The sequence below is a fragment of the Protopterus annectens genome, chromosome 8.part1 (genome assembly GCF_019279795.1).
Source record: "Protopterus annectens isolate FY-2018-M chromosome 8.part1, PAN1.0, whole genome shotgun sequence".
NCBI classification, from domain to species: domain Eukaryota; kingdom Metazoa; phylum Chordata; order Ceratodontiformes; family Protopteridae; genus Protopterus; species Protopterus annectens.
In genome coordinates, this window is record NC_056742.1 from 511,850,650 (window position 1) to 511,862,704 (window position 12,055).

The window sequence follows — 12,055 nt, forward strand, 5'->3', positions numbered from 1 at the left end:
GACCAGATAGTAGTATATGGGTTTTGAATGTTATCTCACATCCAAAACAAGTATCTCTCAATATTAAGACAGCATCACTGCAGACATCCTCACCTTTTCTTAATGTCTGAAATGCCATTTTGGTAAAGATCAGAGGAAGAGCAGCTTAACGTTGTCCTGTTACAAAGGGATATATGTTTTAAATTCTACATAAAATAACTACAACTGGAGGACTTATAGAGTATTTTTCTGACTACATGCGTTTCCATAATGTCGACGGTATGCAGTACTTTTGTTTCAATTTTCAATGTATGCTTTATTTGACATTATAAGTTAAGGAAATCTCATGGTAATTCTATTTCAAAATAAAACATTTAAAAAACTTAATTTTTCCATGATGCTGAGATGCTGTCAGATATCATACTAAAGTACCGGCTGCAAAAAATGAATGTACAGCAGCCTTCTATGACTTAACAAATGAACATTCCAGAACCATTCATTTCATGTGGCAATAATATATATATATATATATATATATATATATATATATATATATATATATATATCAATGAAAACTCCAGCCAAGCTAGAACTTCCAATGAGTGACCTCAGAAACCTCTTGTAACAGGGGCACATGGGATATATGCAAATGACCCTTGTGAACATCAGATGTTTCAGTTATATGGCATATATCCCATGTGCCTCTGTTACAAGAGGTTTGGGAGGTCACTCATTGGAAGTTCTAGCTTGGCTAGAGTTTTCATTTAGTTTTTACTGATTGGTTTTTCAGTGTGACCTTCTCACTCTTTGTTTTAATATATATATATATATATATATATATATATATATATATATATATATATATATATATATATATATATGGGTCTACTTTGTTTGCCCGAACTTTCATTTGCCTGACAACCATTTTCCAGAGACCAAATGACCGAAAGTTCATTTGACCGACACTTCATTTGACCGACAGTTCATTTGACTGACAAGCATTATTGGCAAGAAAATGGGATATGCCCCCTTCCCCACTGCAGTGCTACCCTGGAGTTAGAATATATAGTTAGGGGTGTGTGGGGGGCACAGCCCCCCACAATGTGGGGTGTGAGGGGCAAAGCCCCCCACTTAATTTCATATGATAATGCTTAGTTTTGGTTTAATATTCTTTAGTAACAGAAATGTAAGTGGGGGGCTTCACCCCCCCCACACCCCCCATTTTGGAGGGCTTCACCCCCCACACCCCCCTAACTATATATTCTAACTCCAGGGTTGCACTGCAGTGGGGAAGGGGGCATATCCCATTTTCTTGCCAATAATGCTTGTCGGTCAAATGAACTGTCGGGCAAATGAAGTGTCGGTCAAATGAACTTTCGGTCAAATGGGGTCGGGCAAATGGGTGTCGGGCAAATGAAAGTTCGGGCAGACAAAGTAGACCCATATATATATATATATATATATATATATATATATATATATATATATATAAATAAATAATTGTAACAAAGGTTACTCATAAGTGTATGCAGCAAAAGAAACAGTTAAACATAATTGACATTTATGCATTTTTTTAGAATATTGAATTATTATGTAAATAATAAGCTTGGGGAAGAGTTGTGACATTGTGAGGTACTGCCAGCTGTACCAGGAGAAGTAAGACAGTGCATGTGTGACATATGCCAGCATGGTTGACTGAAGTTTTGTAAATAATCTTATGCCATTTGACTGTCACTTTGATTTGAAAAGATATTTGTATTAAAATGTATTTATAAAAGTTGCTTATGTTAAAAATGCTGCAACAGAATCTTAACAGAGTTCTGAAGGTGAATTGTGCCAGTGTCAGATGAGTAGATGTAAAGTCATTCTATAACCAGCTGAAGGACGGAACTCTAGCAGCGGCAGTTTGTTGTTTGCATTTGTTTTTCTTTGGAATCTGACATAAAAGGTCTATGTAAGTTATCACAGTTCAGTAGATGTTCAGTAGTTGTTAGTTGTACAGTTCAGTGTGGAGTATCTCATCTTGCCTTGTGGAAGTAAGCATCTCAGCAGTACATCTTGCCCTGCGATATTAAGTGAGTTAGCTAGGGACATTTTCTCTTTTGTTTAGTTGGAAAAAGTACCATGAGATTAGTTTAGTATTATTTCTTTTTCTGCATGTGAGATTCTATCCAAGTGTGTTATTTATATTTCCTGTGACTGAAAACTCTGATGTTTATTGTAACTAAATATTAAGTATTTTCCTATTTTCTATCTTCATTATCCATTATTAAATAGTTTTATTTCTTTTCATTGTGGCTGGTCTTTTAGTGAATATTTTTAACATCTTGAGAATGCCTGTGTTTATTTCAGTGTCACCGTGGCCATTCCAAAAAGCATTACTGCTTCAGTCACACTCTATCATTCACATCAGTATTAATGTGACACAGTATAATTTGTCACCTCTTGTAAGAGCTTTAGAGTATTTGGTTGGTGGAAGCTACCCTGTAGTCTGGAGAGAGAGAGGACGCACCTGGTGAATTTGTATCAGCCTTTCTCAGGTGTGTATGTGAGTGTGTGTGTGAAAAATCAGATATTCAAGTGTGTGTGCCACATACTTGGAACTGGGACACTGTGTTTCAAGGTTGGTCTTGCTTGGGATCTGGAGAGACAGTGAGTCCAGTCCTGATGAAGCGTGTTCCCTGTGTGCTTTTGGGGGAAATTGTGTTGGATGCAGAGAGTTGCATTTGAAACACTGTGTAAATCCATTCATGTGTTTTTAGTGACCACCTCTCACCTGTGTCAGTTGTACGGACTGGGGTTCCTTGATTACTGGCCTGGGGTAAAGAGGAATGCATTGTTACAGGTACTATAATGCATTTCTTGGTATTGAGTTTTAAGCCATGGCTTTGGAACCTAGCATTTGCCTCTTTTTGACCTTCCTGAAGGGTGTTTTCATCTTTTGGTGATTCACTGACTACTCCCAGTTTGCAATCATCTGCAAAGTTGGTCAGCCAAAGTCTTTGACATTGGCTTTTACATCTCAGAAATAAATACCAAAGAGTTGGCCAAGCAGAGAGCCCTGGGAGACTCTGCTAGTTACTGGACTCTTTGTGGAGGTGGTCTCAGTGAGTCTAACCACCTGAGTCCTATCAGTGAGCTAGCTAGCTATCCAGTGTGTTATACAATGGTTTATACCTAATTCCATAAGTTTGTTGACAATGCCCAAGTGTGGTATTGTATCAAATGCTTTAGCCAGATCTTTGTAGGCAGTATGCACCATTTTCCCCTCATTCATTGCCTTAGTCACCTTTTCAAAGAAGTCCACCAGATTCAGTAATGACGACCTTCCTTTGACAAAGCCAAACTGGGATGGATCCAGTATAAAGAGGTCTCCTATGTTCATAGTTTTATAGGTGTTTACTAGGCTTATGACTACAAGGACCTTTTCAAACTTGGCCATGCATTACAAATCAATGAAAAGTTCTGGTACCCTTGATAAGTGTAAGCAGGGGCTTGGAAGATGAAACATTACAAACAGGAGCCTTGGAGATGAAACATTTACAGGCAGCCTGTGTCCATTAGACATAGGTGCCAAACCAGGGATGAATGTCCTGTTCCCCATCCAGTTGTCCAAGTTACACTTGAATTGGAATTGGCAGGAACTCTGTTTCACATGGATGGGGAGCTTGTTCCAGAGAAGGAATAGTCTCTGGGGTATATACCTGTCTCTCTAGCAGGTCCTATTTTTTATCACAGGCAAGGTTTAAGTCTTTAGAATGGGTAGTTCTGGTGCTATTTGTTTTGCAGATATGCAGGAGGTCCATCAGAGAGGAGTCTGATAATGTCCTGTATGCCAGGCATAGATCTCCCCTCAACAGCCTATAGGAGACAGAATAGAGGCAGTCTGCATAGGGCATGTTACATATACCCTGTATTATTTTAGTGAGAACCTCTGTGGACATTCCACTTGTTGAATATGCCTGGTTAGGTACATACCAAATCAGGTCATTGTACTCAATGATTGGTCTGATGAATGCCAAATACAGTGGAACAATGACTGCCTTGGACCAAGATGCCATTTGTTTATATAAGTTGCATAACATAGAATGAGTTATTCACTACTGTAGACATATGATGGTCAAAGGCTAGATTACTGTCTATGTATGTCCCTACGTCCCTGAGTACTGGGTCAACTCTAAAGGATGTGTTGTCAATATGATAATTACCAGGGGTGAATGACTTTCTGAAGGATACTATTATGAATTTCTTGACATTTAGTTTTAGTCCATGGCTCTTGCACCAATTGTTTGTCTGTGTTAGTCCTTCCTGGAGAGCATTTGTGTCAGGGTGGGACTTAAGGACAGCTTCTAACTTGCAATCATCTCCAAATTTAGTCAGTCAGAGGCCACTGATATTGGCCTTTACTTCAGATAAGTAAATGTCAAAAAAGGAGCAGTCCCATGACCAATCCCTGAGGGACTCCACTTGTGACTGGCCTCTTCATAGAGATAGACTCTCCATTTCTAACTTCCTGGGTCTTGTCTGTGAGCCAGTTACTGTAGCTATCAAACTACACTAAGAACCAAAAATAGCACCAAGATGAATACACTGGTCCCTGGAACATAGTTTAATATTCTTTAATTACGTAACATTTGGCGCTTTCATCAATACACATTGACTTCATCAGAACAGTTAGAATTATTCACACTCCATTTAAATAATATCCAGCCAAACCTGATAGGACACATAATATGTCAATCAATGCCAATTAAATTCCTAACAATTAATAGCGGGAATAGTGTTACAAAATGTTATTGCATATAAAAACAAAGTTTTTGTTTATAAAACTTGGAACATATGTATATGTATATATATATATATATATATATATATATATATATATATATATATATGTATGTATGTATATAAACATGAGTTAAAAATGTAGCAAATTTTACCATCCATCCAATAAGCTATGAATATTGTGCATATGAAATGTAAAAATGTGAAAATATCTTTATGTTAAAAGAATGGTTAGACTTTAGCTGCCTTTTCTTTCAATACAGGTGTGATTGAAACAAAATCATTAAGACCTGGATGTGTATTAGCTGCCAACTGTAGTTGCCACATCATTCCTTTTTTATTTAATATATTTTTCCAATCACACCCCCTTAAATTAATCTGTACTTCATCTACAATACCAAATTTAAAACCATGAAAATTGTCACATACCTTGCTATGTCTATAGAGGGCATTAGTTTCTTTTTTAGTTTTTATATCATATGAATGTACATATATCCTAGATTTCAATGCCCTCTCAGTTTTACCTGTATAAAAAGTGGTACAGGTGTTACACTTAGCAAGGTAAACTGTTCTTTTTGTACCACAATTACCCTTTTTTAAAAAAAAAAAAACTGCTACTCACATAGTTGGATAAAGTAACAGAAGGTTCTTGTAAAATAAATTTGCACTGATTACATCTGCCACAAGCTGTAGTTCCCACTTCTCCATTGTCTTCTGTACTAGACTGATTGCCCTCCAGTATAGTTTTCAAAATGTTCCCGACTTTGGTTGAAAAAGTTGGTCTGTCCCCAACCATTTTGTAAATGTCATTATTAGCCTTGAATATGTTCCAATTCTTGTATAAAATATTTTTAATACCTTTATAACAAGGACTAAATTGTATAACACATGCCTGGGTATAGTTGCATGAATTGATCTTACCATTGGTATCCATAACACTAGGAAGAGTAGTTTCTACTAATTTCTTACTTAATAAAGGTTTATATTTTACACCCTAACCATCCGAAACTTCTTTAAGGGTTTTCACAACTAACTCAACTGGATAACCTCGTTCCAGGAACATAGATTTCAAAATACAAAATTCTTGTTTCAGGTCCTCCTGATGTGAAGTCATCCTTGATATTCTAATGGCCTGTCCCTTAACTAGTCCCTTTTTCTGAAAAAAATGGATGGTAACTATCACAGCATAAATAGAAATTACAAAAAGTGTGTTTCCAAAAAACCCTGGATCTAAAGCAACTAGAGTCCTTAATAATTAGTGTGTCCAAGTAACTCATTTCCACAGGGTCAAAGCAGTAAGTAAACTTAAAAAAATTAGTACTACTGTTCAAATACTCTATAAACCTGAGAATAATTTATATTTCCCCCTTCCACAGGATAAAAATATCATCCAGGTATCTGTTGTTAGAAAGAATATCTTTATAAAAATTAATTTTGAAAACATGTCCTAATTCCCAGCCCAACATAACCAGATTAGCATATACAGGGGCACATGCCGCGCCCATAGCTACTCCTGTTATTTGTTGATAATATTGTCCCTCAAAATATATATAATTATGTTCTAAAATAAGGGCCATTATCTCACAAACTAACTTAATTCTATCCTGGTTAAGAGTAGAACAAAAATAAAGAACTTCTTCAAAGTATTTTAAACCTTCATCCTTGGGTATACTAGGAAACAAGTCTTGAATATTAATTGTAAGGAAGACTATATCTTTGGACCATAACTCGGGAGTAATTTTAACTAAAACATCCCAGGAATCTTTCACTAAATGAGAAACACTATCCACCACAGGTTTAACTATCCTCTCTATAAACACTGCCAAATTGTGTGTTTTAGACCCATTGCCTGCCACTATGTGTCTCAAAGGTGGATGGTTGACATTTTTATGCAATTTAGGGATACCGAAAATGGCAGGCACTCTAGGATATTTATTAGTCAAAAAATTGTATGTGTCCAAATCTGTTCTGTTTTCCAACATGTATTCTTCTAAAAAACTATCTATCCTTTGGTAAGAAATGTGTATTTTATTTATGGACACCTGTAAATACTTGTCCTCACAAAAAAAGTATAGATTGCATAACATTAGTGTAATCTTCGGAGTTGTATATTACAATTCTCCCTCCTTTGTCAGGGGTCATAATACGTATCTTTTTGTCACCCCTTAATTCCTTTAACAAGTTTTTCTCTTTTAAATTTAAATTATTGTGCAACTTCTTGTTGTTAGCCCATAACTGGTAAATGTATTCTTTAACAGCTCTTTCAAAGCTAGCAACCAAATTGTGTAATGGGGGGTTGTAAACACTATTTTTCTTCAGGAGAGGTGGGTTAAAAAAATCTTTAAATTTATTATCACTATTGAAAAACAATACTTTAAAATTTAATTTCCTAGTATACATGTGTATGTCAACAAGAACTTCTGCTATGTCAGGTATTTTGCTGGGAACAAATTTAAAACCTTTTAAAAACAAAAAAAATCATCATTAATAGTTCAGTCACTGTAGTTGTATATAGTAAATCCTTTCAAACTATGAACAATATTGTGGGGGGTACTAGTTAGTACCTCTGTCTGCTTCTCATTGAATTGGCTTGGACTCGGTGTTCCCATCCCTTGACAAGGTGTCTGTTGTCCTTTCATATTTCTGCTTGCTGTTCTCTTTGAGCATCTTACAAAGTGAAAACCTTGAAAATCTGCTGGATCATTTAACTCTTCATCAAGGAATGGTTTGGGGTCAAGTTCTCCTCCTTCCCCCAACTCAATAACCTTAGCTGACTCTTGCACATTAACTCTCAAATAGTTTTCATTTTCTACAGTCTATTGGTAGGATATGCATTATGATGTTTGTACTGAATGACATCCCTTTCTAGTTTTTTTTTTTGAAAAATTCCATTACACTTTTTCTCAACCCTGGTAATACTTTTTTCAAACAGTCCTTCATATTGACAAAACAACAAATCTGTAATAGTGTATTTATATAAATGAATAACCTCCTCCTGTAATCTACCTTTCATTTGTTCCAAGTAAAAAATATTTTTCTCTAATAGCTCAAAATCCCACTTATCAAACATACTAGTGAACTCTTCAGTCATGTTATTGTCATAAAATAAACCAAAAGGAAACTTTGTTTGCTGCATAGTATGTATGCTCTGAACATTTGTGAGTTTTAACTCTTATTTGAAAAGTGTATGCTATTGTGAGCCAATGTGTTTCTGTACTGCTTATTAAAATGCAATTTCTCTCTCTACAGTCTCTCCTCTTCTCTAGCTTTCTTGCCCTGCATTACCCTCTGTGACTACGCCTGGCTTGGATACCTACACCTAAAATAAAATATAACAAACTCTACTGCCTCATCCCCTGTATGGGAATAGAACTAAGCTTCTCATAGAAGGAATTAAGAAAGTATGTACAACTGCTGCTACCCTTTGTATTACTATAGTTATCTAAAGCCCTGCTAGGTGTTCAGTACGCTCCTTTGCCAGGAAATCCAGCAGCCAAACCCTTAGCAACTCTGTACCTCCCATACTAGCCCTCTTCTAGCTCACTTATTTTTTTTAATAGTCCCTTTTTCTCCTCAACATAATCCAGTTTAGGGATCTGCCCCGGTGGAATCACAGGTGTACTTCAGCATTTGTCCACTAGGTGGCACCCTCTCCCCACTATTCTTGATTTCCCACATCTTTTAATTTACTTTGTAGTATACTATACAAGTTCTAACTTCACTATTTTTTTTCTCTCTCCCTTTTTTAAACATCGTAGGCCACTCCATCCTACTTAATCCCCTGTCCCCTGTACTTATCTTCTGCATTCAACAGTCCACTGATAGGTTCTCGCTCTCATCCTGCCTCCCTTGGCTCTACCCACTCCGTTCGCCCTACGGGCTCACTCTGCTCCCCTACCCTGCCCCCAATTCCCACCCGCACCCAGTACCTCTACATTTATACCTTCATAACCACACCCATTACACCACCTGGCCAATTACTCTCCATAACTCTCTCAATAGCCACTCCCTTACCCCGCCCATACTAACCATCACTCACCCCCTCAGAAAACCCTACCTGGCCAATTAGCAGCATTGCCCAGCCTACACCCACTACCTAACCCCACCCATATCAACCATTACTCTGTACTACACTCCCCACAATTAATTAGAGGCATACCAACTCCCCAGTGTATACAACCCTCCTGCTCCTAAAAGTTTACCTAGCAACAACATAGCAACTCTTAACAGCCATTTTCTTTTCTTTTTCAACAGCCATCTTTATAATGTTCCCAAAACCCATATCCTCCTCCACTCTACTACTACTTCTCCTCAATATAGCCTATATTTACTACCTCACCCAGTCCATATATATTAACCACTCACAATCCTTCCACATAACCATACATCTTAACTCACCTCCCTTAAAATCACACACCATAATATCTCCCCATCTTTATCCTATAAAAAAATATAATCTTTTCTTATAAACTTATTACCCCTCATAAACATTCTACCACCATAGTAGCTAACAAATCCTTCATCAACATAATAAAGCCCAACCTATACTCTAAGCAGTCCAAATACCTCTCCAACCCAGTTCTATATCTAATAATCACACTATTATCAGGAAATATTCACTCTAACCCTGGCCCCTCCACCTCTCCCACTATAGACAAGTCTATACTATTCACCTCTCTAAACTCCCAAAGCATAGTAAACAAAATCCCAAACCTCCACACTTGGCTTATACATAATAAACCTGACATCCTATCAATCTCTGAAACTTGGCTAAAACCCCACATAAAAGACCATGAAATAACACCACCCAACTATTCAATAATCAGAAAAGATAGATCCCATAAAAAAGGGGGTGGAGTAGCTCTACTATACTCACCCTCCTTGTCAGTCACCCCTTATAACAAACCTATCCCCAACTTCAATAATGCTGAATTACTCCTAGCACTATTTCAAGTTAACAAATACAAGCACATATGTATAGCCTTCCTCTACATCCCCCCTGGAGACAATATTACTACACTCGAAAACATCTTCTTCTGGCTCTCCACCAACATTAGCAATGAAATAATAATCTTGGGTGACACAAATATCAATTGGTCCTCCATTCAGTCTCCCACTAACCTGCTTAATATTAACCTTTATAACTTCTCACAGCTAATTAACTCCATTACCCGCCCCTCAAAAACCCTTTCCAATGGTAGCATTCTAGACTGGATTTTAGTCTCTCACCCTCATTATTTCTCTGATAGTGGTATACTTCCAGACCCCCTTAGTGATCACCTTCCAACCTTCACATATCGACTCCCTACACCTTTACAGAGAACACATAATTAAATCACTACTCGCAACCAGAAAAACTTTAACCCAATAACTTTCACTGACTCCCTAAAAGTAGTTAACTGGAACACTCTAAAAACTCTACCTCTAGATAATGCTGTAACCCACTTCAACTCAACCTTCTTAAACCTTCTAGACTACCATGCTCCTCTAAGATCCAAAAGAATAAAACTAAAAACCACCCCCTGGCTAACCAAAAACACACTAACAGCCATGCAACACAGAGATAAAGTCTGGGCGCTCTACCAGAAAAATAGGTCTCCCCTCACCTATAATGAATACAAAACACTTAGAAACAAAGTAAAAAAGCTTATTGTCACTGATCAACAAAATTACTTCTCCATACTTCAAAATAATAATAAAACAAACCCTCAGAAATTCTGGAAAGGAATCTCTACACTTATCAATCCCGGCAAAACAGTCAACCCCAGCCTAGACCCCAATGCTCCTGATATAGACTTGGCTACATAATTTAACTCTTTTTTTATTAATTCTATTTCCAAACTAACCTCTTCATTCTCTAACATCACCAAACCCTCCACTTCACCCCCATCCTCCTCTACTAACACTCTTCCCTCCACTCCCACCACCACTCCCACTTCCTCTCCATTATCACCAAACTCTAATGCCCTCTCTCCCCTTTCCTCACCTCCCTCTAATACCTTCTCTCCCCTTTCCTCAACTTTCTCACTAAAACCTATACCCACATCTACCATAAAAAACTCCTCCAGAAACTGAAGCCATGCTCTAATGCCCCAGACAATATTCCTTCATACTTTCTTAGCATAGCTGCAGAAGCCATTGCCTACCCCATTAGTATTCTAATCAACCGCTCTATCCAAGAAAGCATAGTACCCCAAATTTGGAAAAAGGCTTTTATCATACCTTTACATAAAGTTGGCAATAATAACAATACTACAAACTTCCATCCCATCGCTATCCTCTCTCCCATCTCTAAACTCCTAGAAAAGTGTATCCATCTACAACTCCTACCTTATCTCTTAGACAATCACCTGCTAACTCCAACTCAGCATGGTTTTAGACCCAGTCATAGCACTATGACAGCCCTCCTCTCCTTTTTAGAAACTATAAATAAAGCCCGGGACTCTGGTCATATTGTTTCTACCCTCCTACTCGACCTCTCTAAGGCCTTTGACACTATCTCTCACAAACTATTTCTAACTAAACTCTCTCAGCTTAACTTATCTCCTTCCTCACTGAACTGGTTCTCTAGTTACTTATCTAATAGATATCAAGCAGTAAAATGGAAAACAGCCACCTCCTCATTCCTTAATACTCCATCTGGAGTTCCCCAAGGTTCCATACTGGGTCCTCTCCTATTTAATATATTCATAAATGACTTCCGCAATTCTATCCCTTTCTCTAATATCATCCAATATGCAGATGATTCAACTATTATCTGTTCTGCCACATCCATCCCAGTACTCCAAAAGCTCACACAAGATGCATTCTCAACCACCGAACAATGGACGAAAGAAAACCACCTAGCACTTAATGCCTCTAAAACCAAATTAATGGCATTTACTCCCTCTAAACTCATATCTATCAATACAAACACTTTTTCAATCAATAGCCATAACAACACATCCTTGGAATTGGTGCCAGAGGCTAAGTTAATTGGGGTTCAAATTGATAGTCAGCTTAAATTCAACTCCCACATTCAACTAAATATCAAAAAAACTCATCAAAAACTAGGCATGCTCTACCGACAAAATTGTTACCTTACACCCTCCACTAAATTCACTCTCTCCACCTCATTCCTTATCCCCTCTCTTCTCTATGGAGCCCCACTCCTAACTAACCTACAATCTTCCCTTAAAACACATCTTTCCTCTTGCTACAACAAAATTGCCAAGTTTGCTACCAGCCATTAGACATCTACCCACCACTGTTCTTCTCTCCACAAACTAAAATGGTTAGAACTATCCAACTA